A 15,724-nucleotide genomic window follows, 5' to 3' on the forward strand; every position below is an offset into this window, starting at 1 on the left:
CTTGTGACCGCCTTTTCCCATCTGGTAAATTTTTCAGTATTTATTCTTGGCCAAGATGCTACTAAAATCAAATCTGTTCTTCCTATGGGGGAACTTAGTCCATGAAACAATGCAGGAAAAGCTGTCTAAAGAAATGGCTTGATTTGGAATCTTTGACCTTGGCTCCCTATCCTTCTCTTAGTGGTGGAATAAGAACCCCTGACCCGTGCATAGCTTAGTTGGGAGTGGTCTCTTTGGCTAAGGTTAAGTATCAAATGGATGTGTGTCCATTTTGCCAGGGTTAAATTGCTTAAGTTTTATTTTCCAGTATAAACTTTAGTGGATTCTTTCACTGTCTCATTGAGTGGGTGATGTGAGGGCGGATCCCCTCAGAAAAGCTAAAAAGATGGGATCATATTTTTAGACCTGGAAGGGACCTTAGAGGCATCTAAGTTCTCTTTTTATAGATGAGCAAAATGAAACAGAGAGGTTAAGACTTGCCCATGGTGACACAGCTAGTGTCAGAGGCAGATTTTACTTAGCTCTTCCTGACTAAAGCTAGTACTCAACTATATAAGAATTATTCATTTCTTCCCCACAATCCGTGTGTGTGTGTGTGTGTGTGTGTGTGTGTGTTTGCGTGCGTGCGCATGTGCATACTTCATTGATATAGACAACTAATTTGCTTTACCATAACAAGTGTGCATCAATTCTGCAGTAGTCTTAGAGTTGCCTGGGTACCAAGAGGTTGAATGTTTGTCCGTGGTCACATAGCCAGTTTGTGTTGAAGTGAGACTTGGACCCAGGAAGGATTTTCTGGAATCCAAATCTGGTTCTCCATCAACTGTGTCACACTGCCTTTCACCGCAAACATTTTTCAAAGTCTTCACTAGAAATGGATCAGAAAATAACAACAGGTTTCAGTATTAGAATCCAGTTATTGCAAACTTACATGCTGTTAGATTCCCCCTATACAAAACACTTTATTGTTTCTACCCATGTAACTAAATGCATAGCTTCCTTGGGACAAATGTGACTCTGAAAAGTGAAGATGTGTATCTCTTAAGACTGCGTTGGATTGTTGCTAGGCTGCCCACCTAAAGGAGGTAGAAAAGCTTAACATGAGGCTTTCAAATGGTTGCAGGTGAAATGGTCTTTAAGCTGTCACCTGGATTTTGCAAAGCTGGGAAGAAAGCAGTTCTTTCTTATCCTGTTGTATATAAAGAAGAATTCCAGCTTGATTGTAGTAATTCTAATGTAATTAGGGCTTATCTGAGACTCTTCTGTAGTGAGGAAGTCGTCCCAGAAAGACTTCATCTTAGCAAATTAATGACCAGTCTGATTTTTTTCAGCTGGCCAAAAGGAAGTATTCCTAGAATCTAGTACTTGATTATTCCATAATCTCCAAAACCTTAATTTTCCCAATTAATAAATGAGCAAAGGACATCAACAGGCCATTTTTATAGGAAGAAATCCAAACTGAATATCCATGTGAAAAAGTGCTCTGAGTCACTAAATAGAGAAATGCAAACTGAAGCAACCCTGAGGTTCTACTTTGAGACAAAATTAACGAAAAAGGAAAATAATAAATGTTGGAGGGGCTGCAGGAAAACAGGCACATTAATGTTTTATTGATAGAGCTATAAATTGGTACAGCCATTCTGGAAATGGAACTATGGACAAAAATTTACTAAATTACAAAAAAAATTACTGAACTGTAGATACCCTTTGGCTCACCACTACTAGATTCATACCCCAAAGAGATCAAAGAAAGAGGAAAAAAGACACATACACACAAAAATATTCATAGCAGCTTCTTCTGTGGTACTAAAAAATTGGAAACTAAGGGGATGCCCATCATTTGGGCAATGGCTCAACAGGTTATGGCATATGTAATAGAATCCTACTGTGCCATAAAAAATGACAAAGGGGATAGTTTCAGAGACACCTGGGAAGATTTATGAACTGATGCAGAATGAAATGAACAGAGCTGGCTGGAACAGGTATTAGAGCAGTAGATGACCTGAGTTCTGGTCCTGCCTCAGACACTTACTAGCTGTTTGAGCCTGGACAAGTCGCAACTTCTCTGTGCTTTGGTTTCCTTATTTATAAAATGAGAATAATAGCATCTACCTCACAGAGTTATTATGAGGATCAAATGAGATAACAAATATAAAGCACTTTGCAAATTTTTTTAATCCTTAAGTTCCTACTATGTATATCAGGCACAAAGATAAAAATGAATAGCTTTATTCTTGAGGAACTTACATTCTAATGGGACAGGGATGATGAAATCAAAATTCAGGTAACTACACGGAATTGATAGTAGGTAATTTGGAGGTTAAGGTACTAGCAATCAGGAAAAGCCTCAGATAGAAATGGATGTTTGACCTGTAATATTCCTGGGAGTTTTCATTTGGGAATCTCTTTCAGGAGGTGATTGGTGGATTCTTTCAATTTCTATTTTACCTTCTGGATCCAAGACATGAGGGCAGTTTTCCTTTATAACTTCCTGAAATAATGACATCTAGGCTCTTTTTTAAAATCAATAACTCTTAAGACATTTCTCATCAATCTATTTTCCAAGCCAGTTGTTTTTCCAATGAGATATTTCACATTTTCTATTTTTTTTTCTTCTTTTGACTTCATTTTGTTTCTTGAAGTCTCGAGTCATTAGCTTCCATTTGCCTAATTCTAATTTTTAAGGAACTTTTCTTCAGTGAGCTTTTGTACCTCTTTTTCCATTTGACCAATTCTGGCTTTTTGTTTGATTTGTTTGAGTTTGGGGGTTTGTTTTTTTTTTTTTTAACACTTCAATAGATTTATTGAAAGATCGCTTTCTAAGCACCAGAACATAATGGAACTTTGTTAGGTTACTTCAACCACCTTAAGTTTGAATCGATGAATTAGAAAAGAAATAATTCAGTGAATCAGGTGTTTAGGAGTAACTGAAGAGTACATCTGCAAAATGCTTTACAAAAATGAGACATATCATGGTTCTTTGGTTTATCTTAAATGGGAAGGTTTTTGGTTTTTTTCTATGACATGATGTCATAGGGAAATTTGAACTAGCTGTAGTTATTGTGGAAGTTAAGCTATATATTGCACTGATTAACTATATGCTTTCCCAACCCTGTATGTCAGTTTAGATTCATTAACCTACAGCTGGCCTTAAGTGCTCCAACTACCACGTAGTTAGTCAGTTGAATTGCTGCTTACTTGAATCTGGATAGACAACTAACTCACTTTAGTCTCTCTAAGTTGAATTGTTACAAGAGCATTATGATAATAGTATATCCCGTATGCATTGCTTTTAAATACAAAGCTCTATACTAGTGGTCCAGTTTCATGCCAACAGTAATCCTTATTTCAAAGCTCTAAAGTGTTAGCATTACCGTATATTGCTTCAGGAGGGCATAGCTGAGGTTTCGGATTGGCAAACTATGAGAGTTGTACAATAGAAATTAATTTTTTTCTAAGGGGATAGATATTGAGATAAAAATCATTCTGTATAAAACTTTGTATATCACATCACTTGTTCCCTAGGGTAATGTTGAAGATCACTTAAATTTAACATGTCTGTCTACAACTTTAATAGAATTTATATTCAACTCAAATTTAAATGAAAAAAAATAATGCGCCAAACAAAAATAAATATTTAAAATTATTGGATTATCTAGTTGTATAAGGCTTTAACAAGGTGTTGCCTCCAAGATCAGTAACCCTGGCTATATCTAAAGTGCATCATATAATTTTTCTGACGTTATGTGAACTTATATCACAATTCAATTAACATCAATTAAAGTCAATCACACCTTGCCATCAATACTACCTATAATCAGTATACTGATCCAGATGCTACTAGATTGGATCAATATTAACTGTCAGTTCACAATGTAGTTTCCTATCCTCATTCTACATTAGGGTTTCACATTTGAGTTTTAGTTTTTACAAATACACTTCAAAGAGGATCATAATTTAGTCCTGAACACATTTCCAACTGCAACACACATAATCAATTTCCAACTATAGCCTGTTTTCCCCTCAAGTCTGAAAACATCGATGCTAACCTAGTTGCTATGTTTCAGGCTTCACAGCTTAAACCCATTCTAACATTGGAGTCCACAGTTCTGACGTGAAATAAGTCTTCAAAGTAGTCGAATTTCTTCGCCGTGAGAATCCATAAGACCCAGTTTCAGGGATTGTTGGAAGACAAGCAATTTTGTAATAACTATGCTTCAACTGACATGCAGGTACTCCTAAACACGGTCCGCTTCAACTTCTGAACATTTGGTTTAACACACTTACTTGATGCGTATTCAGTTAGGCACTTTGCTCTAAGTTCCTACTACAAGGTCAGATCTCTGCAATTCATCTTGGAATGTTTCTGAAGACATTCTACTCCTGTCAATTCTATAAATTTCTAAAAACTATAAATTTCTGTCCTGGAATCTCCAGTACAATTATTGACAATGCCAATAGGCATTTGCTTTGCTTTCGAAGGCTTTGCTTTAGAAAACAATCCTACCAGAGCATGTCTTAAGTGGAACTTCCTCCGGTCTTTCAAAACTCAGGTTCTTTCTCCTTTCAAATGGTGAATTTTCATGAATGAGTGAATAATAGAGCTGTAGAGACTGAAGGGCAGCAGTAGCACACCTTCTCTAATACAATCTTTTCCATTCCCATCAGGTGATGAACTGTGAATTTTTATTGGTTTTATTCGGATCAAATCAGTGGCTGATGGGACATTCTCTCTTCCTATGTTGATTTCAGATAGATAGAAGCAACTCAATCCCACACATCCAAGATGTTTGGGGTGTACCTTCATTCTGGATAGAAATCTGTCCATTAACTTCACAGCTAGAGAAAAAGGCTCTGTGTCAAAACCAAAGAACTGAGTTAGGCGAAGATGGTCTGTCACTTCCAAGTCCCTCACCCTTGCAGTCATTCGTAAGCCACTATCATGAACAGATTCATTTAGTCTCAAGCCACAGACCTTTGGCTGACTTCTGGACTCCTGTTCCAACAGGACACTCAGCTGGTGCAGCAGTTTCTGAGCTTCAGTTTTTACCAGCGTCTCTATCATCTTGAACTCCTCTTAGCGGCTCTTCCTTGGTAGCAAGCCTCCTTTCTGGGGCCTGTCCTCTCCTCACCCTGGGAAATAGGGTGTGGGGAGAAGATGATGGAGGGGGTTTCTCCCAATTCTGTCTTTCAAGTTCTTTTCTATAGTGAATTTTTGTGCCTCTTTTACCACTAGGCCAATTTTGTTTTTTAAGATGTTATTTTCTTCAGTATCTTAAATTTGGTGCCTCTTTTACCAAGCTGTTAATTCTCTTTCCATAATTTCCTTACATCCCTCTTATTTCTTTTCCCAATTTTTCTTCTGCTATTTTTATTTGTTTCCTTAACTCTTCCAGGAATTCCTGGGTCCAATTAGCATTTTTTCTTTGAGGCTTTACTTGTAGCTGTTTTCAACATTGTTCTCTTCTTCTATGTTTATGTCTTCTCTGCTACCGTAGTAGCTTTTTATGATCAAGTTCCTTTTTGTTGTTTGTTCATTTCCCAGCCTATTTCTTGACCCTGAACTTTAATATGTTAAATTGGGCTCTTATCACCTGGGGTGGAGAGGCACTGTGCCAAGCTTCAGGCTTTTTCATGCTGCTGTTTTCAGAGCTAGTTCCCTGGGTCTGCAAGTTTTCAGTGTTTCGAAGGTGGTGTGATCAAAGGAGAGATGTGGTCACTACTGTCCTGGTTGGCTCTCTGGTCTTTACAACCAGGAAGGGCCCTCTGTTCTCCTGCAGTCACAAGTGCTACTGCTCCTCTCTGCCCTGGAATTGTGACCTGGAACGGTTTATGGGAAATAGGGTTGCCAATCCGCACCAGCTGCACCTAGTGCCAGCAAAGGATCCCCTGTAATCCCTCACTTTGCAAATCTTAAAGTGCTATGTAAATGCTATTACTATTATCATCATCATCATCATCATCATCATCATCACTATAATAACATTATAAAGACAACTTTGCAAGTCTTAACAACTTTAACCAACCACTATTCCAACAAATCCATTGATGGAGTATGTTGCCTCCTGACAGAGGGGTAAAGGACTCAGTGCAGAAGAGACATGAATTTTTGAGCATGATAGGGTAATTTCTTTTGCTTAACTGCATATTTATCACAAAGATTTTGTGATTTATTTTTCAGTGGATGGGATGGAGGAGGAGAGAATAGGAAGGTGGGAAGAAGAGAAATGCTTTTTAGTTGAAAAAGTATTTTTTTCCCAAGGAAAAAATTAAAACTACCATGGCAAACTAAACAAAAAAAAGAACCTTTAAAAAAGTTAGAGTAACCAATTCCTTATCAATTCAATGCTCAACCTAGCATTCAAAGCCCTCTTTCACCTAGCTCTCACCTCCCCTTGTATATATTTTCTATTACAGTCAAATTAGTTTAGGAGCTATCCTTCTGTATAAACAACATTCCAACTCACCTTTTTCTACTCTCCCTTCATACCTCTTCTTTGTACATTTTCAATTTCCTTTAAAGCACAGCTCAGGGGCCACTTCCTTCCTTTCCATTTATTAGCACTCTCTCCTTCATGAAATTACTCCACATATACTTCTGTATGTGCTTTATCCTCCTAGTATAAGGTAAGGATTTTTTTATCTGTGTGTTTTCATTGCCTAACACAGTGCCTTAAACAAAGTCAGCACTTAATAAATATTTCTTATATTAAATGAGGGAATCCTAATGTAAATTTTTTATTTAACTGCTTCCACATTCAGGAGCACCTAGTTAAGTAGGAGGTACATATTCATACAGTTTTATGTTTGGCTCATGTATTTGTTTTTCTGCTGCGTTCTCTCTGAGATGATAGAAGGAGTCGCCTCCACACCCTCAAATGGCATGGCTCCAATGTGGTTAGTTGTTACCTATGGTTTTGCAGTTGGGGCTTTCGGCCTCAATAACAATGGCAAATGGGAGAAAGGAAGATTCAGAGTAAAGAGGACCAGCAGTCTACAGAATATAAAATAATCTAAAGGGTCCAGTGGAATTTGAGTGGAGAGGAGATTGAATTTTAAATCAGCCTAAAATAAGCACAAAAAAGAATTTCAAGTTAAGTTTAAGGAACACCAGAATAAAACCACACCCAGAATATTGAAATAGATTCCAGCAACCGAGGCCTGGAACAGCCTCAGGCAAATTTACCTAGTATAACTGAATTCTAAGCAGGCATGCAGCTTTTAAAGAAGAATGCAGGCTTTGGCTGTTACTATTCATTTATCTCTACAATTTAATAGTTTGAAGAAAGAATATTAAAATTTATTTTGGCTTATGCATGACTAAGAAAAATGCAGTGAGGAAAAAGAAGGGAAACATTCTCCTGGAAAAAAAAATCTTTGCATCAAATATGTCTGATAAGGGTCTAATAGCTAAGAATTATGGGGACACAAATATGTAAGCCCCGAATCCATTCTCTAGTTGGTACAAAAGATGTGAACAAATGGTTCTCAAAAGAACTATAAACTAGGAATGACTATATTGAAGTCATCTCTTTCTAACATCCTTGTTTCTGTCAAGGGTAACACCCTTCTTCCATGATCCCCAACTCTTCACTCTCTCTCCACCTCCATATCCAATTAATTTCCAAGTCTTGTGGATTTGATCTCTATAACCTCTCATAAAATCTAGCCTCTTACTCCATTCATTCAACAGCTACCCCCCTTATTACTTCTCACCTACGCTGTTGTGGTCACTTTCTGTTGGTCTCCCTGCCTCCATCACTCTCCACTCCAATCTATCCTACACTCAGCTACCAAAGTGATATCCAGGAAGAACAGATCTGAGTCTCTTTTATCTACTCAAAAAACTCAGGTTCTCTTTTGCCTCTAGGATCAAATGCAAATTCCTGTTTGGCTTTTGAAGTTCTTTCCCCTCTGACTTCAGCCTACTTTTCCAACTTTATTACACATTACTCTCCATCTATGGACTCTGTGGTCCAGCCAAACTGATATTCCACACACACAATAATCCACTTCCCATCTCTGGCCTTGCACAGGCTATTCCCAGGGCCTGGAATGCACTCTCTCCTCACCTCCATTAGACTTTGTGCTCTATGAAAGCAGAGACTGACTTTGCCTTTCGTTGTATCCCCAGTACTTGGCCTGGCACATGGTAATAAATGCTTTAACAAATGCTTGTTGATTTGACTTAACATTTACCTCTTAAAATCTTTAGCTTTCTTAAAAGCTCATTTCAAACACCACCTCCTTCTCCTCGAGACTTTTCCAAATTCCCACATCTGCTAGAGTCTCTCCCTGACTCAAAATTACATTTCCTTTCTGTATAGATTGTATTTACTCTTGTCTCCTTTGCTAGATCTTCATCTCCTGTCCCACAAAGCTCTGAGCCCTCTTCTCCTCTGCCTCTATGCTATTTCACTCAGTGGTCTCATTCATTTGGTGATCCCATGGTTTCTATTATCTCCTCTATGCAGATCCAGCCCTAACTTCTCCAACTGCCTATTGGATATCTCAAATTTGATGTTCCATAAGCATCTTAAACTCAGCATGGACAAAGATGAACTCTTCATCTTTTCCCCCAAACCTTCCCATCTTTCTTACTTCTTTATTATGGTTGAGGGTGCCACCATCTTCCCGATTCCCTCGGCTCTAGTTGTTTGTCAAGTCCTGTCATTTCCACCTTCATGACATTGCTTATGGACACCTTCTTCTCTCCTCCGACAACTGCTACCACCACTGCAGGCCCTGATCACTTCACACCTGCGATAGCCTGCTGGTTGGCCTCCGTGCCTCAAATGCAGCCCCCACTCAACTGTCAAAGTGATCTTCCTGAAGCATAGGTAATGTCGCACCCCTTTCTCCCTTTCAGTAAACTTCAGTGCCTCCCTGTTAATTCCATATATAAAATCCTCCATCTGACTTCCAAAGCCTTTTATAACCTGGCCCATTCTTGCCTTTCCAATCTTCTTACCGGTCACTCTTCTCCAGACTCTGTGATCCAAGGACACTGGTCTCCTTCCTGTTCTTCTCACAGGACACTCCATCTCCAGACGCCAAGATTTTTCACCGTCTGTCTCCCCTGTCTGGAACTCTCTCCTTTTTCATTTCTGCCTTTTCTAATTGCTGGCTTCCTTCCAGTCTCCTGATAAAGTCTCACCTACAAGAAACTTTCCCAGATCTTCCTTTAGATTGGACCACAATAGGTCCCTGCCCAAGCTCCGCTTAATGGCTGTATTTTGGGCCCTCCTGACTTATAGTGAATGTCAATGGTGACTGTTTCTCTTTGGAACAGCAACCCTGAAGGTCTTCCCCAGTTTGATTTTTTTTCTAATTAAAGGAGCCATCTCTTGACTCTCTTCTTAAAGAGGCCTATTCACTGAATGGGCATTACCTCACTCTGAGTGAGAATGTGAAAAGGCCTTAGCCTAAAAGGGCCAGGGTCTCCCATTGCATCCTGGGTCATCTCCAGTCATCCTGATGAATATCTGGTCACTGGACCCAGATGGCTCTGGAGGAGAAAATGAGGCTGGTGATCTTGCACAGCCCTCCCTCACTTAAATCAAAGTCAACTGCAAGTCATGTCATCATTTGCCTGATGCCATGGTCCTCTTTGAAAACAAAGGACTAACACAAGAATCTTCCTTCTGAGACTACCCCCAATATAACCTGTACATACCTTATTTGTATAGTTGTAGGCATGTGATTCAACTGTGAGCTCTTAAAAAGGCAGAAACTGGTTTTTGTCTTTTTTTTATCCCCAGTATTTAGACAAGAACCTGACTCGTAGTAGAGGCTTTAAAAGATGCTAGTTGATGGATTGGCTTTTTATATGTGTTCTTGTTGTTTCTTTGGATAGAATGTAAGCTCCTTGAGCTTATTGTTTTGGTTTTATCTTTGTTTCCACAGTACTTAGCACAGTTCTTTTCATATGGTAGGTCTCTTACTAAAACATTTTTAAAAGTACAATGTAGAGACTGCTGGCTTTGAAGCCAGGAAGTCCTTGGCTCAAGTTCTAATTCTGTCTCAAAACAAACCCCTTAGCCTCTCAATGCTTGAGGCCCAAGGTGTCAAACACAGCTACCAGATGAAAGCAGCCCACAACACTCTGGAGAGGAGCCCAACCTGATTATTAAAGTATAATTGGGAAGTATTTAACAAATAAAATACAGTAAAATATAGATAATGTTAATGTATGCTTTTCTAAGTCAATATGTGGCCCACAGGGATCCTTAGATACAGTTCAGTGGATGTGGATTTTGATTTTGATACCACTGCATTAGGCATCTCTCAGATTCTAAGTTGCAGATGTAGTGACCTGCATTGGTAGGAGGAGTTCTGACTGATATAGCTCTTATATCAATGAAATCACAGGTTCAGTCTCTATCCCTATTCCTAATAAATGCTTTCTGCCTGAATGAATCACTAATAATAGAAGCCAAGTCAAAACAACTCTGAGGCTTCACTCTCACACCCAGGAAATTGGCAAAGGTGGCAGAAGAGAGAAGTGGCCTGTGCTGGAGAGGTGTCAGAAAGACAGACACTAACACCATTGGTGGAGCTCTGAATTGATCAACCATTGAAAGGCAATTTGGAATCATACTTTTTTTTTAAATGACCAAAATGTACATACCTTTGATCCAGATGGAAACACTAAGCGCCTATTACATGAGCTTATTAACATACTTTATTAAACCATTGGATATGATGGTTTTATGTAGCTGAAGTGAACTTTGCCCTAAATAATTTTTCCTGCCCTGTGATGCAAAAATACTCAGCCGGCCTTTCAGAAACAAAAAACAGAAAGCAAATACCCAGTGAAATGAGTCTGAGAGAGAAAAAATAGCAAAGGGAATCTGGTAACTGATGAAATTCAGAAAATAAGAGGCTTGTTAACAAGCATTTCTTAAGCATTGCTAGGAATATAAAGAAAGATGAGAAACACAGTCCCTGACCTCAGGGTTGCCTCCCAATGGGGAAAAATAGTGGGCAACTGAAGGTTGCCTGATGGACCTTTATTTGTAGGTACTTCTGTGGTATAAGATCAGTAATGTATTCCTGACAAAAAAGAGTGATAAGGAGCCACCATTGGGCTTGTAGAAAGAGCTATGCATTGTTGGTAGAGCTATGAATTGGTCCGGGGGTGGAGAACCTGTGGCCCCGAGGCCACATGTGGCCCTCTGGGTCCTTAAGTGAGGCGTTTTGACTGGTGACCTTGGGGCCACAGATTCCCCACCCTGATGGTTCAACTATTATAGGAAAACCATTGGAATTATGCAAACAAAATGATGAAAACTCATATGCATTGACCTAGAGATTCCACTTCTAGGCAATATACACCAAGAAGGTCAGTGTTAAAAAAGAAAGGCCCCCTACAGACCAAAATATTTACAGCAGCACTTTTTGTAATAGTAAAGAACTGGTAACAAAGTTTGTTTATGCACTTCTATTGAAGAATGGCTAAACAGGCTATGGTATGTGAATGTAATAGAATATTGCTAGGCTATAACAAGTGAGTATGATGACAAGAGAACCATGAGAAGATGTATATGAACTGATGCAGAGTAAAGTAAGCAGAACCAGGAGAATGATGTATACAATGACTGCCCCAATGGTAACTGTTAGAACAGCAATGAAATAAAACAGAAAGTTAGGAAAGTATAATGAACAAGTTTGTCTCCAAAGAAGAGATAGGAGGGACTTCCATCTGTTTCTTCGCAGAGCTGGAGGACCATGTAGGCGGGGTAATGCATATAATGTCAGATTTTTCTATGTTTGTTAGTTTTGCTGAACTGGTTTTTTTTTTTAATTCTTTTATTGGGTAGGAGGGGAATGGAGGAGATACTAGAAAATGTAGGTGATAGGTTAGAGACGGGAACTGGGTTGGTCACTTATTTGTTGATATGAGCAACTTCCAGATGAAGAAATTCCCTCTACCAATTCAGGTTGGCATCTTCTCAGCAATTTATAGTCGTAGAGAGTTGCACTGAGAGTTTAAGTGACTTGGCTAGGGTCACCCAGTATATATTGGAGGCAGGAACTGATACCAGATCTTTCTGACTCCAAGACTGGTTCTCTTTCCACCCGATGCGGTTATGCTACTGTTTCTCTGAAACAAACACAGCCAACACCCATAGGAACTGAGTGTACAATAAAGAATCCAATCCATTAAATGATGGCCATTGAAAGAATAGCCACTGAATCCTGGAGCCTAATGACCAGAGAAGATCAGTTATTTTGAATAAAGGAGAAGAATCTACAAAGGCCACCTTCTGAGAATCAAAAAGATTTGGACTTAAAAGGTTTATTACCAAGATCAGTCACTGCTCTCAGTAGATGTTTTTACTTGGCTTTCTATTTAATCCATGTCATTTTAAAAATGAAATTGTTTACAAAGCAAACTTCCTTTCCACAAATAACTTTTGGCATCTCACTTACTGTGAACAGTGAGACTGGCTTCTGGTCTGGTTATCCTGGATCATATCCTCTCTGATTTCACTGACTTTATATGCTTTTTGAGGAAGGTTATTCTTTCTCCCTCCCCCAAAAAACCTCTAAAAGAGTTTATTGGACATATTTATGTTTCAGGTCTTGTCCTAAACGACTGAGATAGCAAGACCATTTATCTTCACTCAATTCCATGGTCCAGAAGGCACCCTAATCCCAGCCAGCCATCCTACACATTTCTCCCTCTCCTTCTCTCCCTTCTCCATCCATTTATAGATAGTTTAAACAGGATAATAGCTGTTGCTGTTCAGTCATTTTTTCAGTTGTGTCTGACTCTTTGTGACCCCATCTGGCATTTTCTTGGCAAAGATACTGGAGTGGTTTGCCATTTCCTACTCCAGCTCATTTTATAGATGAGGAAACTGAGGCAAACAGGGTGAAGTGACTTGCCTACAGTCACACAGCTACTAAGTGTCTGAGGCCAGATTTGAACTCAAGAAGAGTAGTACTTCCTGATTCGAAGCCCAGTGTTGTGTCCACTGAGTGACCTATCTGGCCCAGAATAATAGCTAGCATTTAAGTCAAATGCTTTAAGGTTTACAGAGCATTCTACTTATGTTATCTCATTTGATACAACTCTGTTAGGTAGGTGCTATCATCATCATTATTATCCCTATTTAGAGAGGGAGATCAAAGAGATTAAATGACTCGCCCATTATGACATAGCTAATAGGTGTTTGAGGGAGAATTTGAACTCGTATCTTCCACACTCCAGGTCTAGCACCCTATCCACTGTATTACCTAACTCAATGGGATGAGAGACTAGACAAATCAACACAAATATCCCCTGTGCTTGAAAAACAAAAACAAACAAGCAAAACCTGAAAGTGCTTATTACGCTGCTGGGGAAATGACATTTATTTGGAATTTTAATGTTATATGGATCACTTTCATTTTATGAAATGACAAATGTCTCCAGAGAGAGAGGAGACCTTTCCTCTTTCACATACTCAAATTCTAAAACATGCTTGCTTTTTAAAAAAAAATCCTGAAAGAAGCTAAAGGCTGCAAGTGGGTTGGATGATTTGCCTCATAATATTCTAAACAAGCCTTAAGGCAAGAAGCTAGTTCTGATATATGGTTTACCAGACTGTACAAATCTACACCCACCCACCTTAATTCTGTTTGTGAACAAACATGTCTAGTGGATTTGGGGAGTGAATTCTAGTCTCTCTCCTCTCTGATCCATCCTAGACACACACACACACACACACACACGTTCCAAAATCTACCTAAAGTACCAGCCTGACCTTATCAGTGCCCTCTTCAAGAAACTCTACTGGATCTTTGGATAAAGGAACCTATGCTAGCGCCTCTAGGATAAAATTTAAACTTTTCATTTTGCCTCCCCAGTCCTGCCTTTCGCAGTCTGACTCTAGCCTATTTCACTTTTGGGTCATTTGGTCTTATCTGTAGCACCTTCTGTCCCAAAGTAGGTGACTTGGCTTCTAGTTTTCCTAAAAATTTCATTCACCCCGATTGTATTCCTTCTATAAGTTGAGTCCTTATTTACCTGGAATCTAGTTTTACCCTTGGTCTAAAGCTATCTCCCTCCACCCCCTACGACATCTCAGAACATTTTTAAACTATTTAGGGATGGGGTGGAAAGGCTCTGAATCAGTGATTTCATTAAGTGATTTTCCTGACATGGGAAACTTGGCATATCATCTGTAAGTTACCGTCTTAGAGAGCTGCCCAGGGCACTGAGAGTGACTCGTCCCAGCCAGAAGGTATCAGGGGCAGAGCTTCAGGCCAGATTATTCTGAATCCAAAGCCAGCCCTGTGTCTGTTACACTAGGCGGCCTCTCTTGGAACACAGCCAAACACAATAAAGCAATGAAATATTTCTGAGCCTTTATCATGTTCAGGACAATCTGGTAGATAAGCGCTCTCTCTCGCTGTGTGTGTGTGTGTGTGTGTGTGTGTGTGTGTACGTGTGTGTGGCACAAGGAAATATAATAATCCTTTCCCATGAGGTCCACCAGAGATTGGCTGATTTATCATAGTCCGGTTGAGCAGACAAGACACAAACACTTGAACATTCAAATAACAAAACAAACAGTTTAACAAATGCCATAAGGTATCATGTGACTAGTATATTCTTTGCCCCCAAAACAGGCTCAGAAAGAGAGAGGGGGCTGGATTTGGTGGGCAGATGCGGGCCCTCTCGGAGGTCTGCCAAAGTCGAAGGCCTCCAAGAGATAGCTGGAGGTCCAGTGGATAGAGCACCATGCCTGGGATCAGGAAGCCCTGAGTTCAAATGCGGCCTCAGATACAAATTGTTTCACTCTGGGCAAGTCAGTTAACCTCTGTTTGCCTCAGTTTCCTCGTCTGTAAAGTGGGAGTAATAATAGCACCTGCCTCTCGGAATGCTATGAGATCCCATTTATGAAGTGCTTAGAATAGTGGCTGACACACAGTAGGTGCTTAATAAATGCATATTTCCTTCTCCTTCCGTGAGATTTTGAACCAAGGATATCTTGATGGAAGCCTACATCCCTATCTACCACAGTGCCCAGTATATCATAGGGGTTCAGAAAGCAGTTATTGCACAAAGGAGACATCATTGTGAGACCGGAGGCCTTCATGGAGGAGGGAAAAGAGAAGAAAGACGGATAACGAATAATCTAAGCCTGGGAGGATTTGGGGAGACATAGATAAGAGAAACGGGGTCCTTCTTAATAGTTTTTCAGTCTTTTTGGGAAAGAGCCTGGGAACTGCCTTATTCTTTTCTGACTCATTAACCAAATGCCTTCAGAGGAAAAACCGAGATGATAAGATGGTAGGGTTAGATCTGGAAGGTTGTCCAGTCCATTTTGCAGATGAGGAAACCCAGGCCTAGCAGTGTCAAATGACTTGTCCAAGGTCACACAGGCAGTAAGCGGCGAAGCCAGAATTTTGGACTCAGGTTCTCTGACTCCAAAGTGAAAGCTTCTTCCACCGGACCGTGGTGAACTATGGCAAGAAGGGGCAGGTTCCTCTAAAGCCAGGGCTAAAGGCAAGCACGGGTGCTTATTTTTCAGTAGAAAAAATTCAGATTGGCATTTGACATCTCTGGTTTAACTCGTTTCTGAGCATGTGCTTATATTGGTCTTTATAATCCAGAATAGTTCCTGGATCAGGGGTGGGGAACCTGTGGTTGGATTCGGTCAAGGGGTCATACTTGAGAACCTAGAGGGCCCCATGCGGCCTCGAGGCCTCAGGCTCCCCACCCCTTCTG

At 39.8% G+C, this 15,724-nt stretch overlaps 1 pseudogene; it reads right to left on the reverse strand.

Annotated features, from left to right (window-relative positions):
- Positions 1 to 4,077: 4,077 nt before the first annotated feature.
- LOC118829814 lies at positions 4,078 to 5,065 on the reverse strand (annotated as a pseudogene).
- Between the last annotated feature and the right edge of the window lie 10,659 nt (positions 5,066 to 15,724).

The sequence above is a fragment of the Trichosurus vulpecula genome, chromosome 8 (assembly GCF_011100635.1).
Source record: "Trichosurus vulpecula isolate mTriVul1 chromosome 8, mTriVul1.pri, whole genome shotgun sequence".
Lineage (NCBI taxonomy): Eukaryota > Metazoa > Chordata > Mammalia > Diprotodontia > Phalangeridae > Trichosurus > Trichosurus vulpecula.